The sequence below is a fragment of the Chiloscyllium plagiosum genome, unplaced genomic scaffold (assembly GCF_037043375.1).
Source record: "Chiloscyllium plagiosum isolate Xiang-an unplaced genomic scaffold, Cpla_swu_hap1 HiC_scaffold_35, whole genome shotgun sequence".
In the NCBI taxonomy this organism is placed as follows: Eukaryota; Metazoa; Chordata; class Chondrichthyes; order Orectolobiformes; family Hemiscylliidae; genus Chiloscyllium; species Chiloscyllium plagiosum.
In genome coordinates this window covers 15,328,633-15,349,474 of record NW_028270173.1, presented here as the reverse complement: position 1 = coordinate 15,349,474, position 20,842 = coordinate 15,328,633, and the positions used below count along the sequence as shown (strand labels likewise).

General features: G+C 45.5%; 1 pseudogene across 1 annotated transcript; it reads right to left on the bottom strand.

Annotated features, from left to right (window-relative positions):
• Positions 1 to 1,735: 1,735 nt before the first annotated feature.
• LOC148140100 (zinc-binding protein A33-like) lies at positions 1,736 to 16,237 on the bottom strand (annotated as a pseudogene). The gene is made up of 6 exons (XR_015753045.1): positions 15,782 to 16,237; positions 15,462 to 15,557; positions 15,135 to 15,368; positions 14,516 to 14,538; positions 11,862 to 11,977; positions 1,736 to 6,149 (listed from the first exon to the last, which is right to left on the bottom strand). The product of XR_015753045.1 is annotated as a zinc-binding protein A33-like (transcript).
• Positions 16,238 to 20,842: the final 4,605 nt, after the last annotated feature.

The following is a 20,842-nucleotide window of genomic DNA, read 5'->3' as shown; positions in this document are numbered from 1 at the left end:
AATTCTGCAACAAATACATCTCATGAGTTCCTAGAGACTATGTAACATCTACAAGAGCATAAATGACGAGTGTCATGAAATATAGTTGGATGAATGCAGCTCCAACAATACTCAAGAGGTTTGCCACCATCAGGACAAAGTGACCCATTTGATCAGCACCACATCCACAAGCGTACATTCCAGTATCACTGACAATCAATCGCAGTGCTGCAAACCATCAACAAGATGAATTGCAGAATTTCACCTAGATCTTTTAGAAAGAACTTGCCGAACACATTTGATGGAACTAAAAAATAAGAAAAGGATGATCACCTTATTGGGATTGTATTACAGACCCACCCAATAGTCAGCAAGAAATTGAGAAACAGATTTACAAGGAGATCTCAGCTATCTGTAAGAATAATAGTGTAGTTAGGGTAAGGGATTTTAACTTCCCAAACAGAGACTTGGACTGCCATCGTGTTGAAGGTTTAGATGGAGAGGAATTTGTTATGTGTGTACATGAAAATTTTCTAATTCAGTATGTGGCTGTACTGACAAAAGGAAGTGCAAAACTTGACCTACTCTTGGGAAATAAGTCAGGGCAAGTGACTGAGGTGTCAGTGGGGAAGCACTTTGTGACTAGCGACCATAATTCTATGAGTTTTATAGTAAAGTTGGAAAAGGATAGACCGGATCCTTTGGAGGAAGATTAATTTTGATGGTATTAGGACAGAATTTCAGAAATTGATTGGGGGCAGATATTTGCAAGTAAAGAGATGGCTGCAAAATGGGAAGCCTTCAAAAATGTGATAATGAGAGTCCAGAGACAGTATATTCCTGTTAGGGTGAAAGGAAAGGCTGGTAAGTGCAAGGAATGCTGGAGACTAGAGAAATTGAGATTTTGGTTAAGAAAAAGAAGGAAGCATAGATCAGGTATAGACAGCAGAGATCGATTGAATCCTTAGAAGAGTAGAAAGGCAGTTGGAGAATGCTTAAGAGGGAAATTAGGAGGGTAATGAGGGGACATGAGCTAGCTTTTGCAAATAGGGTAAAGGAGAATCCAAAGGGATTTTATAAATACATTAAGGACAAAAGGGTAATTAGGGTGAGAATAGGGCCTCTCAAAGATCAGCAAGGCAGCCTAAGTGTAGATTAGATTAGATTGGAAACAGGCCGTTCGGCCCAACAAGTCCACACCGACCCGCCGGAGCGTAACCCACCCATTCCCCTAAATTTACCCCTTTACCTAACACTACGGGCAATTTAGCATGGCCAATTCACGTGACGTGCACATCTTTGGACTGTGGGAGGAAACCGGAGCACCCGGAGGAAACCCACGCAGACACGGGGAGAATGTGCAAACTCCACACAGTCAGTCGCCTGAGTCAGGAATTGAACCCAGGTCTCTGGCGCTGTGAGGCAGCAGTGCTAACCACTGTGCCACCGTGCCGCCCTCATGTAGAACCACATGAGATGGGGGAGATACTAAACGAGTATTTTGCATCAATGTTTACTATGGAGAAGGACATGGAAGATACAGAAAGTAGTGAAATAAAGGGTGACATCTTGAAAACTGTCCATATTACACAGGATATGAGGGTGTGGTGCCGGAAGAGCACAACAGATCAGGCAGCATCCAAGGAGCAGGAGAATTGATGTTTCGGGCATCAGCTCTTCGTCAGGAAATTCCTGATGAATGGCTTTTGCCTGAAACGTCAATTATCCTTCTCCTCAGATGCTGCCTGACCTGCTGTGCTTTTCCGGTACCACACTCTCGACTCTGATCTTCAGCATCTGCAGTCCTCACTTTCTCCATATTACTGAGGAAGAGGTGCTGGACATCTTAAAATGCATAAAGGTGAATAAATCACCAAGACATGATCAAGTGTACCCTAGAACTCTGTAGGAAGCTAGGCAAGTTATTGTTGGGCCCCTTGCTGAGATATTTGTATCATCAATAGTCACAGGTGAGGTGCCAGAAGATGTTAACGTGGTCCCAGTATTTGAGAAAGGTGGTAAGGATAAGCCAGAGAACTCCAGGCCAGTGAGCCTGACATTGGTGGTGGGCAAGTTGTTGGAGAGAATCATGAGGGAGAGGATTTACATGTACTTGGAAAGGCAAGGACTGATTGGGTTTGGCCATGGGAAATCATGTCGCATGAACTTGAATGAGTTTTTTGAAGAAGTAACAAACAGGGTTGATGAGGGCAGAGCGGTGGACATAATCTATATGGCCTTCAGTAAAGCGTTCAACAGGTTAATCATGGGAGACTGGTTAGCAGGTTAGATCACGTGGAATACAGGGAGAACTAGCCATTTGGATACAGAACTGACTTGAAGGTATAAGACAAAGTGTGATCGTGGAGGGTTGCTTTTCAGACAGGAGGCCTGTGACCATTGGTGTGTCGCATGGATCAGTGCTGGGTCCACTGTTTTTCATCATTTGTAAAAATGATTTGAATGTGATAATAGGAGGTATAGTTAGTAAGTTTGCAGATGACACCAAAATTGGAGGTGTAGTGGAGAGTGAAGAAGGTTAGCTCAAGTGCAATGTGATCTTGATCAGACAGGCCAATGGACTGAGGAATAGCAGATAGAGTTTAATTTAAATCATTGTGACATGCTACATTTTGGAAAGGCAAATCAGAGCAGGACTTATACACTTAATGGTAAGGTCCTGGGGAGTGTAGCTGGACAAAGAGACTTTGGAGTGCAGGTTCATAGTTCCTTGAAAGTGGAGTCTGACATAGATAGAATAGTGACGTAGGCATTTGGTATGCTTTCCTTTACTGGACAGATCATTGAGTCTCAGAGGTGGGAGGTCATGTTGCAGCTGTACTGGACATTGGTTAGGTCAGTTTTGGAATATTGTGTACAATTCTGTTTTCCCTCTTATCAGAAGGACATTGTGCAACTTGAAAGGGTTCGGAAAAGATTTACAAGATGTTGCTGGGGTTGATGGATTTAGTCATAGAGATGTAAAGCATGGAAACAGACTCTTCAGACCAATTTGTTCATGCCGACCAGATATCCCAACCCAATCTAGTACCAGCTTCCAGCACCTGGCCCATATCCCTCCAAACCCTTCCTATTCATATACCCATACAGAGGCTTTTAAATATTGCAATTGTACCAGCCTCCACTACTTCGTCTGGCAGCCCATTCCACACATGCACCACTCTCAGCATGAAAATGTTGCCCCTTAGGTCTCTTTTACATCTTTCCCCTCTCATCTATGCCCTCTAGTTCTGGACTCCCCCACTCCAGGAAAAAGACCTTGTCCATTTCCCTATCTATGCCCCTCATGATTTTACAAACCTCTATCAGGTCACTGCTCAGCCTCTGATGCTCCACGAAAACAACCCTAGCCTATTCAACACCTTCCTATAGCTCAAATCCTCCAACACTGGAAACATCCTTGTAAACTTTGCTGAACCCTTTCACGTTTCACAACATCCTTCCAACAGGAAGGAGACCAGAATTGCACACAATATTCCAAAAGTGGCCTAACTAGTGTCCTGTACAGCCGCAACATGAACTCCCAACTCCTGCACTCAATGCACTGACCAATAAAGGAAAGCATACCAAACGCCTTCTTCACTATCCTATCTACCTGCAACTCTACTTTTAAGGAGCTATGAACCTGCACTTGAAAGTCTCTATTTGAGCTATAGTGAGAGATTGAGTAGGCTGGCCCTGTTTTCCCTGGAGTGTCAGAGGCTGAAAGGTGACCTGACAGAAATTTATAAAATCATGAGGGACATGGATAAGGTAAATAAATAAGATATTTTCCCTGGGGTGAGGGAGTCCAGAACTAGAGGGCTTTAGTGAAAGGTGAAAAATTTAAGGGGCAATTTTTTCACGCAGATTTTGGTGCGTGTATGGAATGAGCTGCCAGAGGATATGGTGGAGGCTGGTACAATTACTCCATTAAAAGGCATCTGAATGTGTATATGAATAGGAAGGATTTAGAGAATTATGGACCAGTTGCTGGCAAATGGAACCAGATTAGGTTCGGTCTCTGTTGCACATGAACGAGTTGGACCGAAGGGACTATTTCTGTGCTTTGCACCTCTATCACTCTATGACATGACCACTATAATTTGGATTCTACCTCTAATTAATCAATCAATGTCATTTCCACATGAACCATTTTGAACCTTCTTACACCTCTTCAACCTGCTGTCATTCTGGAATATCACTTAGTATTAACATCAGCTGGGGTCATAATAGTTGATAAGTAACAAAGAATATTCAAACCAGGCTAGTGTCAGGCAATTGCCCTCCACAAAGAGAAAATTGAACTATTGAAACTTGACATGCTATGGCATCGCCATTGCAAACAAGCACAATCGAACCATTGAATCTTGGGATTCTATGGTATTACTACGGTTGGATTTTATTTTATTCACACGGGACATGGGTGTCACTGGCTGGCCAGCATTTATTGCCTGTCCCTAGCTGCATTTGAACTGGGTGGCTTGCTTGGCCATTTCAACACATTGCTGTGGGTGAGAAGGCCAGACCTGGTTAGGTTGGCAGACTTCCTTCCTTGAAGAATTTTACTGAGGCAGGTGGGTTTTTCTTTGATAATCATCAACAGTTTCATGGTCATCAGTAGATACTTAATGCCAGATTTTCGCTTTGTGTTAATTCGAATGCCAAAGTTTGCAGTGGCAGGATTCAAACCAATGTCCCCAAAACATTAGCTAAGGTTCTGGGTTAATGGTCTCACAATAATAGCACTCAGGCATTGCCTCATTGCAATTCACCAGGTTTAACATCTACAGATAACATTTAGCAGAACTTTAGCGGTACTGGCCATGTAATTGCTGAAGATAGAATAATGGGTCAGATGCTGTGAATTCTGAGGACAACAATTCATCTACTGTCCACTATCTGAAAGGCACAAGTCAAGAATCTATTGGAATTATTTTCAGATGCCTGAATGAAGGTAGTTGGAACAACACTAAAGATGCTTGAAGACATCTAGAACAAAACAGCCTGAGTAGAATTCCCATTCACCACATTCAACATAATTCTCTACACCACAATGCACAGAGGCAGCACTATGTATGATATGCAAATAGGCGTTTGAGCATCTCACCAACAGCTCCTACCAAATTCACAACATCTACTGCAGATAAGAAAATGCAGTCATGTGGACATCAACATCTTCAACCTCTGCCCAAGACACACAATACCATGACATGGACCTATGTCTCCATTCCTTCAGTGGAATTGGAACAAAATCATGTAACATACTTAGGGTATTTGTATCAGATGAATTACCGAAATTCAAGAAATTGGCTCATCCAACCCTTCTCAAGGACTTCCTTTGGACAACTAATTCTGGCCTTATTGATGAAGGGCTTTTGCCCGAAACGTCGATTTTGCCTGTCCTCGGATGCTGCCTGAATTGCTGTGCTCTTCCAGCACCACTGATCCAGAATCCTGCAGCTCACAGCTCACTCTACCCAGTCAGTCCCTCCCTACAATTGGGCTTCTATTTGTTTCTCTCTCCCCCTCCTTCTTTCCCTCGGACTGAGACTGACCCCCATCAGTTTACAGCTGGCAGGAGGCAGGGGGAAGGGGTGAAATTATGGGATGGATCTGTCAGTGCCCTTTAATCCCGCAAATTGTCAGCGGGGCGGAGTTTTTCCCGCCGTCATTCCCTCCCGGATGGAAGAAGGAAAAGAGCCTCTCAGTGAAAGTGTGGGTGAAAGTGTGGAGATGGGACATGGTGTCCGCATTGTAAAATGACACCTGTCCACCCTCATAGTCCAGGAAAACCCCGATCTTCCGGGGATTCACACTCGGGGAGAGGGGAGTCCGTGAGGGGGAGGTGGCGGCTAAATAACCACATCCGGGTAACAGCCCCACAATCCAGAATCCGGACTCCGGGTTCAGGGTGATCCTCCCTTTCCTCATCACAGACTCTCGGGCCGCTCCCAGAGCCCACTCCGTCTTCTCCCCCACCTCCACCTCCCAGTAATGTCTCCCTGATGTGGATCCCTCTGATCCCAGGACAAAAGGCCAGAAATCAAATCTCTCCGGGGAGTCAGGGAGCAGCTGCTCTGTGTCTCCGAGTCTCACACTGGTCCGGTCCTCAGACAGGATGAGCCGGGGATGCGCTGTGTTCGGATCCAGAGTCAGAGAGGCTGGAGCTGGGGGAGAGATCAAATAACACCGTCAGAGAGAGGGAGGGAGAGAGAGGCCAGGGAGAGTGAGGGGAGCAGGTAGTGAGGGGTTGACCGATACAGGAGGGTGAGAGTGAAGGGGAGATAGGGCGAATCTGGAAAAGAGGAGTTTGAAGGAGTAGAGGGACAGGGAAAGAGAAGTGAGTGAGGGGGAGTGCAGTGAGAGTGGAGCAATGAGGAGGAAGGATGGTAAGGCCGAGGGCTGTTGAGGGATAAGGAGGGAGGTGAGGTGAGAGGGTTCATTTGGAGGGGAGTTAGTGGGGAAAGGAAGAACAGAACACTAACCCTAACATTAACCTTATCGCAGGAGGGAGAGGAAGGTGAAAGAGAGGGAGAGAGTGAGGAGAGTTGGGATAGAGGGTGGAGAGTGAGGAGAGGTGGGAGGGAGAGGAGGGAGACTGAGGGGGTGGTATGAGAGACAGTGGTGTGGAGATTAAGGGGGAGCTCAGAGGAGGGAGAACAATGCGAGGGTGAGTGCTCAGGTAAGAGCAATGGGAAGGGGTATTCCTAGGGCCGGGTAAGGGAGAGAGCAGTTTGGGGAATGCCTGCAGTGCCATCATCTGGAGAGCCAGGAGGAGTGGGGAGAAGAAGGGGGAATTGTGGGGATGGGAAGTGTGATGGTCGTGACAAATTCCAGTGTGCTGGAGACAGTAAACTGAAGCAGAAAGTGAGGGGAGAGCGAGGGGCAGATTGTGTGGCAGAAGAGGATGGAGTAGAAGCATTAAAGGTTGGGGAAGTAGAGGGGAGAGTGAGGGGAGTGCAAGGGGGTGTGGGACAGCATAGGGGAGTGTCAGATGATAGGGGCCAGAAGGGTGACGGGAGAGCGATGGGAAGAGTGAGGGGTATGGGAGACGTTAGGGAGACTGAAGGAGTTAGTGAGAATGAATTATATCGACAGGATGGGGGGAGGGCAGAATGAGGGAAAGGAGAGACTGAGAGAGATGGATGGACATGGACTCCAATGGGAGATGGCTAGGTGCAGGAGGAAGATACGAATGAGAAGGGGAGAGTGAGTTGGAGACTGAGGGTGATGGAACTAGGAAAGGAGGGACAGGAAGGGAAGAATGAGAGGAGGGAAGAGTAATGGGGAAGTGAGCACAGGGAGGAGTGCGATAACAAAATGAGTGTCAGTGAAAATGGAGAGTGAGGAAAGTGGACGGTAAGTAGAACTGGAAGGGTAGGGAACAGTAAGTGGAAGGTTGGTGAATGCAAGAGGAAGGGGAGAGTCAGGTGATGTGGGTGGGAATGAGGATAGTGAGGGGAGGCAGGAGTGATGGGCAGCAAGGGAGTGGGGAGACTGAGGGAGGGGTAGAGTGGAGTTACATTTATCAGGGAGGATTCAGGTAAAGGGGAGGGTAGCATGATGGAGAGTGGGAGGAAATGAGAGGAGGGTTTTTAAAAATTTCAGATCAGGGAATGGGAGATTGAAGAAATGGGGAAGTGATAGTGGATGGAATGAGTGGAAGCTGAGTAAAGATGGGGGAAGAGGCTGTAGGGGTTTTGTGAGGGAGGGGAACGGTTTGGGATGGGATAGGAGAGAGTTATTGATGGTGTAGAATGAAAGGATAAGTAAAGATTTGCCAAATAAGTGGACGAGTGAGCATTGGAGATGCGGACAGTGAGTGGGAGGGTTGAGAGATGAAGATGCAGTGAGTGAGGGGGAGAGAGAAAGGGAGGTGAGAGTGAGGAGGAAGGGATGGCTGAGCTGGAGGGAAGAAGGACAGGTTCCTTTTGGGCATGGGAGGGATAAGTGAGCGGGAGAGAAAAATGTGTGGCAGGGAGTGACGAGGTATATGAGAGGGATGGGACATGTTAAGAGTATGGGGAATTAATCCGTATGTGGAAGTGAGAGAACAAAATAAGGGCATTCTGAAGGTCAGTGAATTGGAGGATGAGGTCGAGTCTGTGAGGGGGAGAAGAGAGTCAAAATGAGGGGACTGTAGGCCAGGGATTTAAAAGGAAGGAGATAGTCAGGTCTTGGAAGTTGAGCAAGTCTGAGGAATGTGGAGAAGGTGAGTGAATTTGAGGATGAGGTGGAGGTGAGAGTGAAGAGGAAGGGGAAAGTGAGGAGGCAAGATTAAAAGAGGGGAGAGTCTGGGGTGGGGGAAATCATGGCAGAGTGATTATGGAGGAATGGAGTGGAAGGGGAGGGTGAATGTGAGATGGGAGTGAGGGGCAGTGTGAAGCAGAGGGTGAGAGCAGTGTGAGGTTGAGGGGAGACTGACTAGATTGGGAAGCTGTGATTGAGGGGACAGTGAGGGAGAGCCTAGAGAGTGTGAGGAATGAGCAGGAGGGGGCTGTGATATTGAGGGGGAAAGGGAAATCAGGAGGGAGTGAGGGAACATTGATAGCAATGGAGATTGGAGAGTGTGGGAAACCAGAGTGTAAAGGGGAGGTGGAGGGGAGAATGAGGTGGAGGGAAGAGGTTGTCAAAGTTTGGAAATGGAGGGAGGGTGGGGATAGGACTGAATGGTGAACAATTTAGAGGAATGGATGGATGTGAAGAGTGTGGAGGTGAGTCAGGTGGAGGGTGGAGAATGCAGTGAGGCCATAGTCTGTCAGGCTAAAGGACAATTAATGGCAGATACAAACCAAGAGAAGAATGAGGTCAAGGAGTAAGTAACCAGGATGGGAAGCTAAGCTAGAGGGATCAGTGAAGGAGAGGGAAGAATGAATGGAGAGTGATCAGGAGGGCAGAGAGGGAGTGCAAGAGTAGGCAAAAGCAATGACTGCAGATGCTGGAAACCAGATTCTGGATTAGTGGTGCTGGAAGAGCACAGCAGTTCAGGCAGCATCCGAGGAGCAGTAAAATCGACATTTCGGGCAAAAGCCCTTCATCAGGTGAGTACACAGAGTAGGGTCAAGAGAGTAGAAGTGGGGAGTGAGCAGAAGGGAGACAGTGAGAGCAGGAATTAGTGGGGTGGGAGACCACAAGAGAGTGTTGCTTAGAGGTAGGGAGTGGTGATCCATGGCAAGGTGTTGGGGAGGGAGGGTGAGGAGAGTAGGGCCTGTATGGAGACAGAAGTGAGGGATAGGGACAAGGAATCTGAGGAGACAATGATGGGGTGAATAAAGAGATGGGTTGTGTGCAAGGTCATGAGATTGGAGGAGGTGAAAGGCAGGGGTTAAGGGAAATGGAGAGGGAAGTTGGCAGCGAGGGGGAGGGGGTTTGAAAATGAGGAAGATAACTCTGAGGAGGAGAATTGGGAGAGAGGAGGAGAGAGTGAAAATGAGATGTGTGTGGGAAGGCTGAGAATGTCGCGTGAGTGAGAGGGGCGACAATGTTGCTCCTTTAACAAGGTTAGGTTGTCCCTGTGTTTTTTGTCCGGGGGTGGAGGGTCATAACCGCATATCTTCCCATGTGCCTGGTTTCTATGGGTTTTAGGGCTAATTTGGTTAGAGCTAACAGATAATGCCTCAGGTTTTTAACAGCTTTCAAATTTTTAAAAAAATGCAATGTCTGTTCACCTCCATCCCTCATCAGGATGGTCTCAGGGCTGTCCGCTTCTTCCTGGAACAAAGGCCTGAACTGTGCCCACCCCCACCACCCTCCTCCCCTTGGCCGAGCTTAGCCTCACCCTCACCAACTTCTCTTTTAACTCCCCTCATTTTCTTCAGGTCGGAGGGGTAGGAATCATTTCCCACATAGGCCCCTGTTATACCTGTCTCTTTGGGGTGTATGTGAAACATTCCTTTTCTCGTCCTATTCCGGCCCCCACCCACAAGGCTTTCTGCAGTATGTCGATGATAACATTAATGCTGCCTCCTCACTCTCATGTCTGGAATTGGAAAATTTTATCAATTTCACTTCAAGCTTCCACACCGCTCTCACCTTAACCTAGTCCAGCTCTGACTCCTCCATTCCTTTCCTGGGAATATACAGGCCACCAATATCCATTATAAATCCACTGATTCCCACAGTTTCCTGGACTGCACATCCTTGCATCCTGCTACATGTAACGATTCCAGTCCATTCTCCCAATTCTCCACCCCATCACATTTTTTCCGATGTGCCAACTTTGACAAGGGAATTTCCGAGATGTCCAGTTTCTTCCTCAACCAAGGATACCCCAGCACTGTTGGTTACAGGGCCCTCAAATGGTCCAACCTTTCTCCCACACTTCCGCCCTCACCTTCTCTTCTCTCCTGTAACAACAATCGGCTTCCCTTGTCCTTTCCTCACATCCCACCAGCATGCACATCTTGAGGATATTAGCCACATTCCCGCCATGTCCAGTGAGATGCCACCACCAACATATATTCCCTTCCCCCCCCGTAAGACGGCCTGGTGCGGGGACACACACACACACACACACACACACACACACACACACACACACACACACACACACACACACACACACACACACACACACACACACACACACACACACACACACACACACACACACACACACACACACACACACACACACACACACACACACCACCTTTGCCTGCAATTGCCGAAGTTGTAACACACACACACACACACACACACACACACACACACCACCTTTGCCTGCAATTGCCGAAGTTGTAACACCTGCCCATTTACTCCCTCTCTCCACAGTATCCAGGACTCCAAATGTACCCTCCTGGTGAAGCAGTACTTTACCTGCATTTCCCACAATCTAGTCTACTGTATTCACTGCTCACAATGTGGTCTCTGCTACCCTTGGGGAAACAAAGCATTAATTGGATGACCACTTTGAAGAAGACCTACTTTTTGCTCACAAAAAAGACCCTGAGTTTCTAGTTGCCTGCCACTTTAACAGAGCATTCCTGATGAAGGGCTTATGCCTGAAAAGTCAATTCTCCTACTCCTCAGATGCTGTCTGACCGGCTGTACTTTTGACCTTAACACACCATTCTGTTCCCTGCCGAATACCTCCAACAGAAGCTTGCTGCAGTGCTCATTTTCTGCTTGCAAACACTGCAGCCCTCTGGAATTAGTATTCACTTCAATAACTTTAGGGTCTGAGTTCTCTCATGTCCAGCCTTGTTATCACATAGTCTGACATTACACACAACCTATTGCTGGCCATTAACAGTCTCTATTAACAGCTGTTCACCCTCATACCCAGATCATTATCCACTCCTTTGCCTGTCTAACTGCTCTTCTCTCTCTTTGGGGTCTATCCCCAGTTATCCTTTACTCCTTACTCCCTCACCCCACCCAATCCTCTGCATTTAAACTGACATTTTCTGAGTTAGAATCTGTTCTGAGGAAGGGTCACTCAATCAGAAATGCTAACTCTGATTTCTCTCCACAGATGCTGCCAAACCTGCTGAGCTTTTGAAGCAACTTCTCTTTTTGTTTCTCAAACATTCCCCATTTGATATGTGCCTGTCAACACTGGCTCTTTAAGGTCTACCCGTCTTCCTTGTATTCTGGTAAAAACTGTTCCTCCAATGTCACTCCAGATGAAGCCAGCCCAGTCTCCTCTCGAAATCCTGTTTCCGTGCTCTATTCCTCTGATTAGACAGAACCCTTTGCTGCTCTGACACACAGAGCTGATGGCTCTAGACACTTATCCAAATGAACCCACAAAAAGAACAATGTTTCCATGGAGAGTCTCTCTGAATTTACAACTAATGATGTGAAGATGTAACCTGGGGCCTTGGAGACCCTGCACAACTGGATTATCATCAGGCAAAATGAATACACATGTTTACCTGGGTGAATGGTGTGTGTCATTTCTCTCCAGACTGTGTACTGCAAAGGGCCAGTGAACTGTGCGAGAGACAGAGAGCTGTCAGCAGCTGAGAATTCGTTCCCCTCCTTACTAATCCTGTAAATATTAAACAGTTGACATTATAAATTCAGTTTTGTTCAAATATTAGAAATGATTTAAATAATCATGCTTTCAGTGTTGTTCATGTTTCAGTCAATGAGCTTGAATGTGAAATGTTCATCTTATTTTAAAACTGATCCAAAAATACTTAGATATTGCAAGGGCAAGGATTGGAAACCCCCACATCCAGAGAAAGGCCCATGCCCTGACAACAGATTAGTTACTGAGACATCACACACCTTGCAGATGATAGACATTTCCTCCATCCCCTGACTGTATGATCAAGAGAGTTTGTGGAACAGAGACAAAAAAACTGAAATATCTGAAAGTCTTTTTATAAATATATGAAGGACAAAAGGGTAATGAGGGTGGGAGTAGTGCCTCTCAAAGATTAGCAAGGCAGCCTTTGCGTGGAGGTGCAAGAGATGGTGAGATACTAAACACCTATTTTGCACCAGTGTTTACTGTGAAGAAGGACATGAAAGATAAAGAAATAGATGGCGACATTTTATAAATGTCCATATTTCAGAGGAGGAGGTGCTGGATGTCTTGAAATAAATAAAAGTGGATAGATCCTCTGGACTTGATCAGGTGTGCCCTCAAACTCTATGGGAAGCTAGGGAAGTGATTGTTGGGTCCCTTGCTAAGATATTGCATCATTAACAGTCACAGGTGAGGTGCTGGAAGACTGGAGGTTGGCTAACATGGTGCCACTATTTAAGAAAAGTGGCAAGGAAAAGCCAGGGAACTATAGACTGGTGAGCTTGACATTGGTGGTGGGCAAGTTGTTGGAGTGAATCCTAAGGGACAGGATTTCGAAAACTGTGGAAAGGCAAGGACTGATTAGTGATTGTCAGCATGGCTTTGTGCATGGGAAATCATGTCTCCTGAACTTGACAGAGTTTTTTGAAGAAGTAACAAAGAGGATTGATGAGGGCGGAGCAGTAGACATGAGCTGTATGGACTTCAGTAAGGCATTCAACAAGGTTCCCCGTGGGAGATTGGTTAACAAGGTTAGATCTCATGGAATACAGGGAGAACTAGCTAATTGGATACAGAATTGGCTCAAAGGTAGAAGACAGGATGTGGTGGTTATTTTTCAGACTGGAGGCCAGTGGTGTGCCACAAGGATCAGTGCTGGGTCCAGTATGTTTCTTCATTTATATGAAAGATTTGGATGTGAACATTGGATGTATGGTTAGTAAGTTTGCAGATGACACCAAAACTGGAGGTGTAGTGGACAGTGAAGAAGGTTACGTCAAAGTACAACAGGATTTGGATTAGATCAGTGGACTGAGGAGTAACAGGTGGAGTTTAATTTAGATAAATTCAAGGTGCTGCATTTTGGAAAAGCAAATCAGAGCAGAACTTATACACTAAATGGAAAGTTCTTAGGGAGTGTTGCTGAACAAAGAGACCTTGGAGTGCAGATTTATAGTTCCTTGAAAATACAGTTGCAGGTCGATAGGATAGTGAAGAAGGTGTTGTGTATGATTTCTTTTATTGGACAGAGCATTGAGTATAGGAGTGGGGTGGTCATGTTGTGGCTGTACAGGACATTGTATCAGGTACTTTTGGAATTTTCGTGCAATTCTGGTCTTGTTCCTAGTGGAAGTATGTTATGAAACTTGACAGGACTAGAAAAGTTTTACGAGGATCTTGCCAGGGTTGTAAGATTTATGCTATAGGGAGAGGTTGAATTGGCTGGGGTTGTTTTCTCTAGAACATCGGAGGCTGAGGGATGACCGTGTAGAGGTTAATAAAAATCATGAGGGGCATGAATACGGTAAATAGACAAGGTCTTTTCCCTGGGGTGGGGAAATCCAGAATTAGAGGGTTCAGGGTGATAGGGGAAAGATATAAAAGGACATAAGGGGCATCATTTTCATGCAGAGGGTGGTGTGTGTATGGAATGAGCTGCCAGATGAAGTGGTGGAGGCTGGTAAAATTGCAACATTTAAAAGGCATATGAGTGGGTATATAAATAGGAAGGGTGCAGTGAGATATGGGCCAAGTGCTGGCAAATGGGACTAGATTAGGTTAGGATAACTGGTCGGCATGGACGAGTTGGCCCAAAGAGTCTTTCTGTGCCGTACGCCACTATAATTCTATGACTCTGTGATTCCCCATTTAAACTCTGACTGTCTCTGGCTGGTCAGGAGCCATGCAGGGACAGGGATGGCCATTCCCTGGAAACATGGGCCGTGTGTCTCTCTCAGGGTCAGGGGAAGGTCACAGTCACACAAACAGCCCAAATCAGGGCAGTGATCACTTCCAGCCTGAGAACCAGGCTGTACTATTTACAGACATCTTGTCATTGTTTACAATACTGTAGAACAGTTTTATCAAAGCTAATGCTGTTTCACACTTGTAATGAGCTTCTTGTTGTAAAAAACACTTTGTGTGTGAGCATAACCGGAGTTCATGTCGCCCGATAAACGACCCTTTAAAGCAGTGACAATAGCCAGGAAATAAACACTAAATAACCTATCCCTGAGCAAACTGTGCAGAATTTCAGTAAAGAGCATGTCCTACCTTCTCTTCCGACAAGCTTCCTCCTGAAAGAAACGAATCACAAACAGTGAGGATGGCAGTAACAGATTTCAGGAGGAGACAGACAGGCTGCTGAAATGTGCAGACACAACACGGAAGTGTAAAGTGATACATTTTGGAAAGAAGATAGAGGAGAGGGTAAAATAAACTGGAACTGACCATCAGTCCCGTTCACAGACACAGTGACTCTCACACTCCCACTGTACCAGACATACCCACACACCCTCCACATGGAACTGGAACTGGATTATAATGGGAGTTCTAGGAGATCATTAAGCTTTGGGAACACAGATAATAATACAAAAACAAAATAACAACTGATTCTCGGGAGAATGTCTGTAATCCCCAGAATCTGCAGACGGTGTGGCAACAGTTACAGAAAACAGAGATTACTGGAAATTCTCAACAGGTTTGGAAGGATCTGTGGACAGACTTTAGAGTGAACGTTTCGGGAGCACTGAGCCTAATTCAGAGACAACAGCAGAATCGTCCAGACAGTCACAAGTTCAGTTAACTTTCTTTGCACTAAATTCGATATTATTTCTACAGTCAGCATTATATCTGAAATGTATCTGAAATAACGTGCAATATCTTCCCTTACCTTCAGAAATATCAGCTCGTCTTTTTGATCCATCTGTTTCTGCAACTTTGAGAGTTCCTCCTCAATAGAATTTAAATTCTCCTGAATCTCTCGAAGGTTTTTCTCCATTGATTCTACAATCCTCTCCTCTTCTTCCCTGAGATCTCTGAGTAAACGCTGCTCTTTCTCAGTGAGAATCTGGTGTATTTTAGTGAACTCGGATGTGATGTGGGTCTGCAGACTGCTCGCCTGTTCCTATCAAATGTAATGTGAAACCTCATTAATGTCCCACGATAAAGGGAACAAAACTAACCCAGATCCCAGAAAATCAGCACAGGGAGAGCTCACCCTCACTTCGGAAATCTTCCGTTTCTGGGTCAGTTCAGTTTGGAGAACCACCGATTTCTTCTCTGTGAGAGAATCTAAGTAAGATTTCAGCTGATCCTAGAATTGGAAAATAAAATTACATTCTCAAAGTGTTCGCCCCTGAAAATGTGCTAATTCCTTATTAAAACTATTTCAGAAGAACACTAACGCTGCAGGAGAGCAATTGTCAGCGATACAATTCCTGTTTCTGGTCTCTGACGGAGGTGTGTGAGTCCAGACGAGTCTCAAAGATGGTCTGAACAGATTGCTTAGAAATATCGATGACAAAATACAATGTTTACCTTGTAGATTTCAACAGCCTCATTGATCGGCAGGAAGCGGTGCTCTCTGTGTTCCCGCGAATCTCTACAAATCAGACAGATCAACTTCTTGTCAGTTTCACAAAACAGCTTCAGATCTTCCTGATGTACCTCACAGTGAGGTTTACTTTCCTTCTCTGTCGGATCCAGCTTTAATTTTCGAGCTTTCTCCGCCAGATTCGCTAAGGCCCGATTTACCCTGAGGTTTCTTTCCGTAAACCCCTCTCTACATTCCGGACAGGAGTTTATCTCCTTCTTTTCCCAACTCTGGGTGATACAGGAGCGGCAGAAGTTGTGTCCACATTCCAGTATAACCGGATCGGTGAAGAAATCCAGACAAATGGGACAAATTGACTCTTCGGTCAAACTCAGGAGCTGCTGTCTGGACGCCATGTTCACCCTCAGCACTTCCTGATTCAAACCACTTTCAGTTTCGATATCCCTGCGCTGGTAAATACATCCAGTTCAATGTTTCCCCGAGGAATTTCACCGCAATACTCAGAGACTGATTACAGGAAATCGGAATGAGTCTCGGCTATTCAGCCCCCACCATTCAACATGATTCTGTCTGATCGATTACTCCAGTGCCTTTTACCCTCCCGATTCCAATAACCCTGAATGCCGTTGGTAATCAGAAACCTGGAAACTCCATCCTGAAACATGCTGAAAGAGTGATCTCTCACGCCCCTCTGCTGTAGAGAATCACAAAGATTCACAGCCATCCAAGGGAATTCAAAATTCTCCTCATCTCAGACCGAATTGAGAACCGCCTTATGTTGAAGTTTGGCCCTGGTTCAGGAATCTCCAGCCCGGCGGGAATATCTTACCTGAAGCGGCACTGTCCACCTCTTTAAGCGTTTTGTAAATTTCAGCTTGATCGCCTCTCATTTTTCAAAACTCTGGGGAATACAGGCTCCGTTTGCCCAGTTTCTCGTCATTGGACACAGTTCCGCCATCCGGGGAATAAGTCAGGTGATCCTTTTCTGTGTTCCCTGGATGGTGACGATATAGTTCCTCCGATATGGAGACCAAATATACACACAGTCCTGCAGATGCAGGCTAACTGAGCTCCTATCCAACTGAAGCAAGTCGTTCCTGCTCCTGTAGTCAGATCCCCGAGCAATGAAGGCTCACTCACATTACTTTAGCCTTCCTCATATCTTGCTGCATCCGCGTGAAAGCTTTCGGTGATTTACTGACAATGACACTGAGGTCCCACTGTACACCTGCACTCTTCAACCTCATCCTTTCCGAAATACCCTTCAAATCTCTTTCTCCACATTGTTTCACATTTATCCACATTATGTTCCATCCGGTATATTCTTGCCCATTCATGAAGCCTGGCAATTCCTCAGAAGCTGTTTTACATCTTCCTCACAATACACTTTCCCCCTACAAATTTTCCTCCCCACAAATCTGTAAAGATTACATTTGGCCCCCAGCTTCTATTCACTGATATATTTTGTGGACAGCTGGGGCACAAATACTGATCCTTGTGGCTCCTGTCAGTCACAGCCTGTCACCGCGGGAATTTCCCAGTCACTCCTCCTGTTTGTGTCCCTATGTTCACCAGTCATTAATCCATATCTGTCCCTTATCGTAAACAAGTCTTTATTCTGACATATTTGAAAGAGAAACAGGTTTAAAATGTGGAAGGGGAATTGACTGTGGGCGAGGAGTGTGAATGTACACATGATGCTGCCAATCGAGATGGGGTGGGAGAAACAGACAGAGAGAGAGGGCGGTGGGGGTGATGGCTGGGAACCACTGTGTCTTCCACCCTGCTGCAGACTGACCTCATTGCCGGTGACAACCCCTCTGGTGAAATCCGGTGTAAGACCCTGATCCATAACCGATATTGTGTAGGTCGCTCAACCTCATGCACAAAATATTATCAATGTTCAGCAGATAGCGGGATAGCAGATATCGAAACAGTCTTTCCAGGGATTGGATTTCAAAGTTCTTGCATTTATTTACTGCCTTTCACAACAATAGGAAGCCACTTTACGGACCATGGAACATTTTCTAAATTTCTCTGTGATGGAGGGAATACGTCAGGTACCTGGAGCCCAGTGAGCAGAGCAGCTGCCTTGTCCCCTCTCAGTCCCACAAGGCAGTCTCCGTCTGGATTATTGTCCAGGCCTCGATACCCCTGACCTGATTCAGAGGGAAGAGCACTCCCACTCATCCACAACTGACATCTCCCACTGGAGCTGAGGCAGTTCCCCACCCATTTCTGGAAGGTTCCTTTCCAAAGGAAGACTGGAGAGATGAGGCAGTGCATTTCCAATCAATGCTGTGAACTCTAGACATTTCCAAAAAATCGGCCTCTGTGTTCAATGGATCCTTCCCACTGACACTGGCTCAGAAAGAAAGAAAATCAACTGACAGTAAAAGGCGTTACAATGGATCCTTCCTTCTCATACCCGAAATTATTTCTTTCCAGATGGTATTGGGATTATGAAACTCTCTGCCAAACGGAGTCGTTAACTTGGAGAGTATAATGGATGTGAAACTGCGATACTGTTGAGCACATGAGATTGAAAGGGCAAGCAAGGACTGCAGAAGCTGGCGAACAGAGTCGAAGAGCGTGATTCTGGAAAAGCACAGCCGGTCAGGCAGCATCCGAGGAGCAGGAGAATAGACGTTTTGAGCGGAGTCTTATGCCCGAAACGTTGATTTTCCAGCTCTTAGGGTGCTGCCTGACCGGCTGTGCTTTTCCAACACCACACTCTTGGACATGAGATTGAAGACCTGTCTGGGAAATTGGCTGTGAGACAGGAGTCAGAGAGGAGGGAGAATGGACAGGTATCTACTCTCCATCCACTTCCCTCATTTCCCTTCTCCCTGTCCAACATCCTGCAAAGGCCTCTGTCTGTCTGTCTGTCAGTCTGTCCTGTTGAGTCTGATTCCATCCAGTCACATGGTCACTCATTGTGACATCAGCAACTTGTTCCAAAAATACCCAGAGCTCAGAATGAGCCAGGGGGACACTGTGACTCTCTGCAGCTTTTTTTTATTTTACCCGTGCCCCGTTGATAGGAACCTCTTTTATTTTCAGTTTCTGAACGTGTCAACTCATCCCCTCCTTATTCCTGTGTTCTTGGTCCACTGCCCGGACTATTCTCTATCACACCAAAATATTTACATTGTATTTCTTGCTAACTTTTCGTAATTTTATCCACTTTCTAGCATGGCTTTACAATTCCGTTCTTTCTATCACTCTATTGGTTAATGATTTAGATGTTGGGCTCATTATTCCCAATGGTACAACAATAGCTTCATTGTCAGAGAAGCATCACATTTCAGAGCGACATTGCCACGTTCATTCCATGAACAAGACAGTGGTGAATTAATTCCAATATTGGGCACAATAAGGTCTTACAAGAATAGAATAAGCGGGGCATGTTCTAAATTTAGAGTCAAGAGATTGAAGAACAAAGAAAATTAAAATAAAAAAACTTAATATCTTAACAGAAAGCTAATCTTCACAGCCAGAGACCTGGAATTCTATCCAATAGCACATTGTGACTTATGCCAGAGGCTGTACAGGACCTTAGTTCAGCCACTTTGGAATATTGTGTGTAATTCTGGTCTCCGTCATATGGAAGGTTATTATGGAATTTGAAAGGGTTCAGAAAAGATTTACAAGGATGTTGCCAGGGTTGGAGGATTTCTGCTTTTGGGAAAGGTTGAATAGGCTGGGGCTGTTTTCCCTGGAGCGTTGGAGGCGAAGGGATGACCTCATAGAGGTTTATAAAATCATGAGGGACACGTTTAGGATAAATAGACAAAATCGCATCCCTAGTGTGTAGGACTCCAAAACTTGAGCACATAATATTAAGGTTAGAGGAAAAAGATACAAAAGAGACCAAAGGGACAACATTTTCAAGGAGAGTGTGGTACGTGTATGAAATGAGCTGCCAGAGGAAGTGAGTATAATTACAATATTTACCAAGGCATCTGGATGGGTCTGTGAATAGGAAGGGTTTTGAGGGATATGGGCTGGATGCTGGCTGGTGGGACTAGATTGTGTTCTGAGATCTGGTCAGCATGGACAAGTTGGACCAAAGGATCTGTTTTCATGCTGTATGACTCTATGAGAAAAGAGTAACAAGGGAGAGAATAGGACCCTTCAAAGATCAGCAAGGCGATCTTTGTGTGGAGCCACAGGAAATGGGAGAGAGAGACTAAACGAATATTTAGCATCGGTGTTTACTGTGGAAAAGGACATGGAAGATATTGAGTCTGTGTCAAGCAAAAACAAACATCTCTCGATTCTAAATGCCTCACATCTCGTCTGAACTATCTCCATAGACCATAAGATATAGGAGCAGAAATTAGGCCATTCAACCCATCAAGTCTGCTGCACCATTCATTCATGGCTGATAAATTTCTCAACCCCATTCTCCCACTTCCTCCCTGTAACCCTTGATCCCCTTGGTACTCAAGAACCTATTCATCTAAGTCTTCAATATATTCAATCACCTGACCTCCACAGCCTTCTGTGACAATGAATTCCACAGATTCACTACCCTCTGGCTGGAGAAGTTTCTCTTTATCTCCATTCTAAAAAGTATTTCCTTTACTCTAAGGCTGTGCCCTTGGATCCTGATCTCTCCTCCAAATTGAAACATTTCTCAAGATCTACTCTGTCCAGGCCATTCAATATTCTGTATCTTTCAATTAGATCCGCCATCATCCTTCGAAACCCAAACAATTATAGACCCAGAGTCCTTAAACGGTCCTCATATGTTAAGCATTTCATTCCTGGGACCTTTGTCATGAACCTCTTTTTTATATGTGCCAAGGCCAGTACATCCTTCCTGAGATATGGGGCCCAAAGCTGCACAGAATACTCCAAATGGGTCTGACCAGAGCCTTATAGAGCTTCAGAAGTACATCCCTGCTTTTATATTCAGGTCCTCTCAAAATAAATACCATTTGCCTTCATAGCTGTTGATTCAACTTAAAAGTTTACCTTGACAGAATCCAAGACTAGAACTCCCAAGTCTCTTTGCACTTCAGACTTCTGAGTTCTCA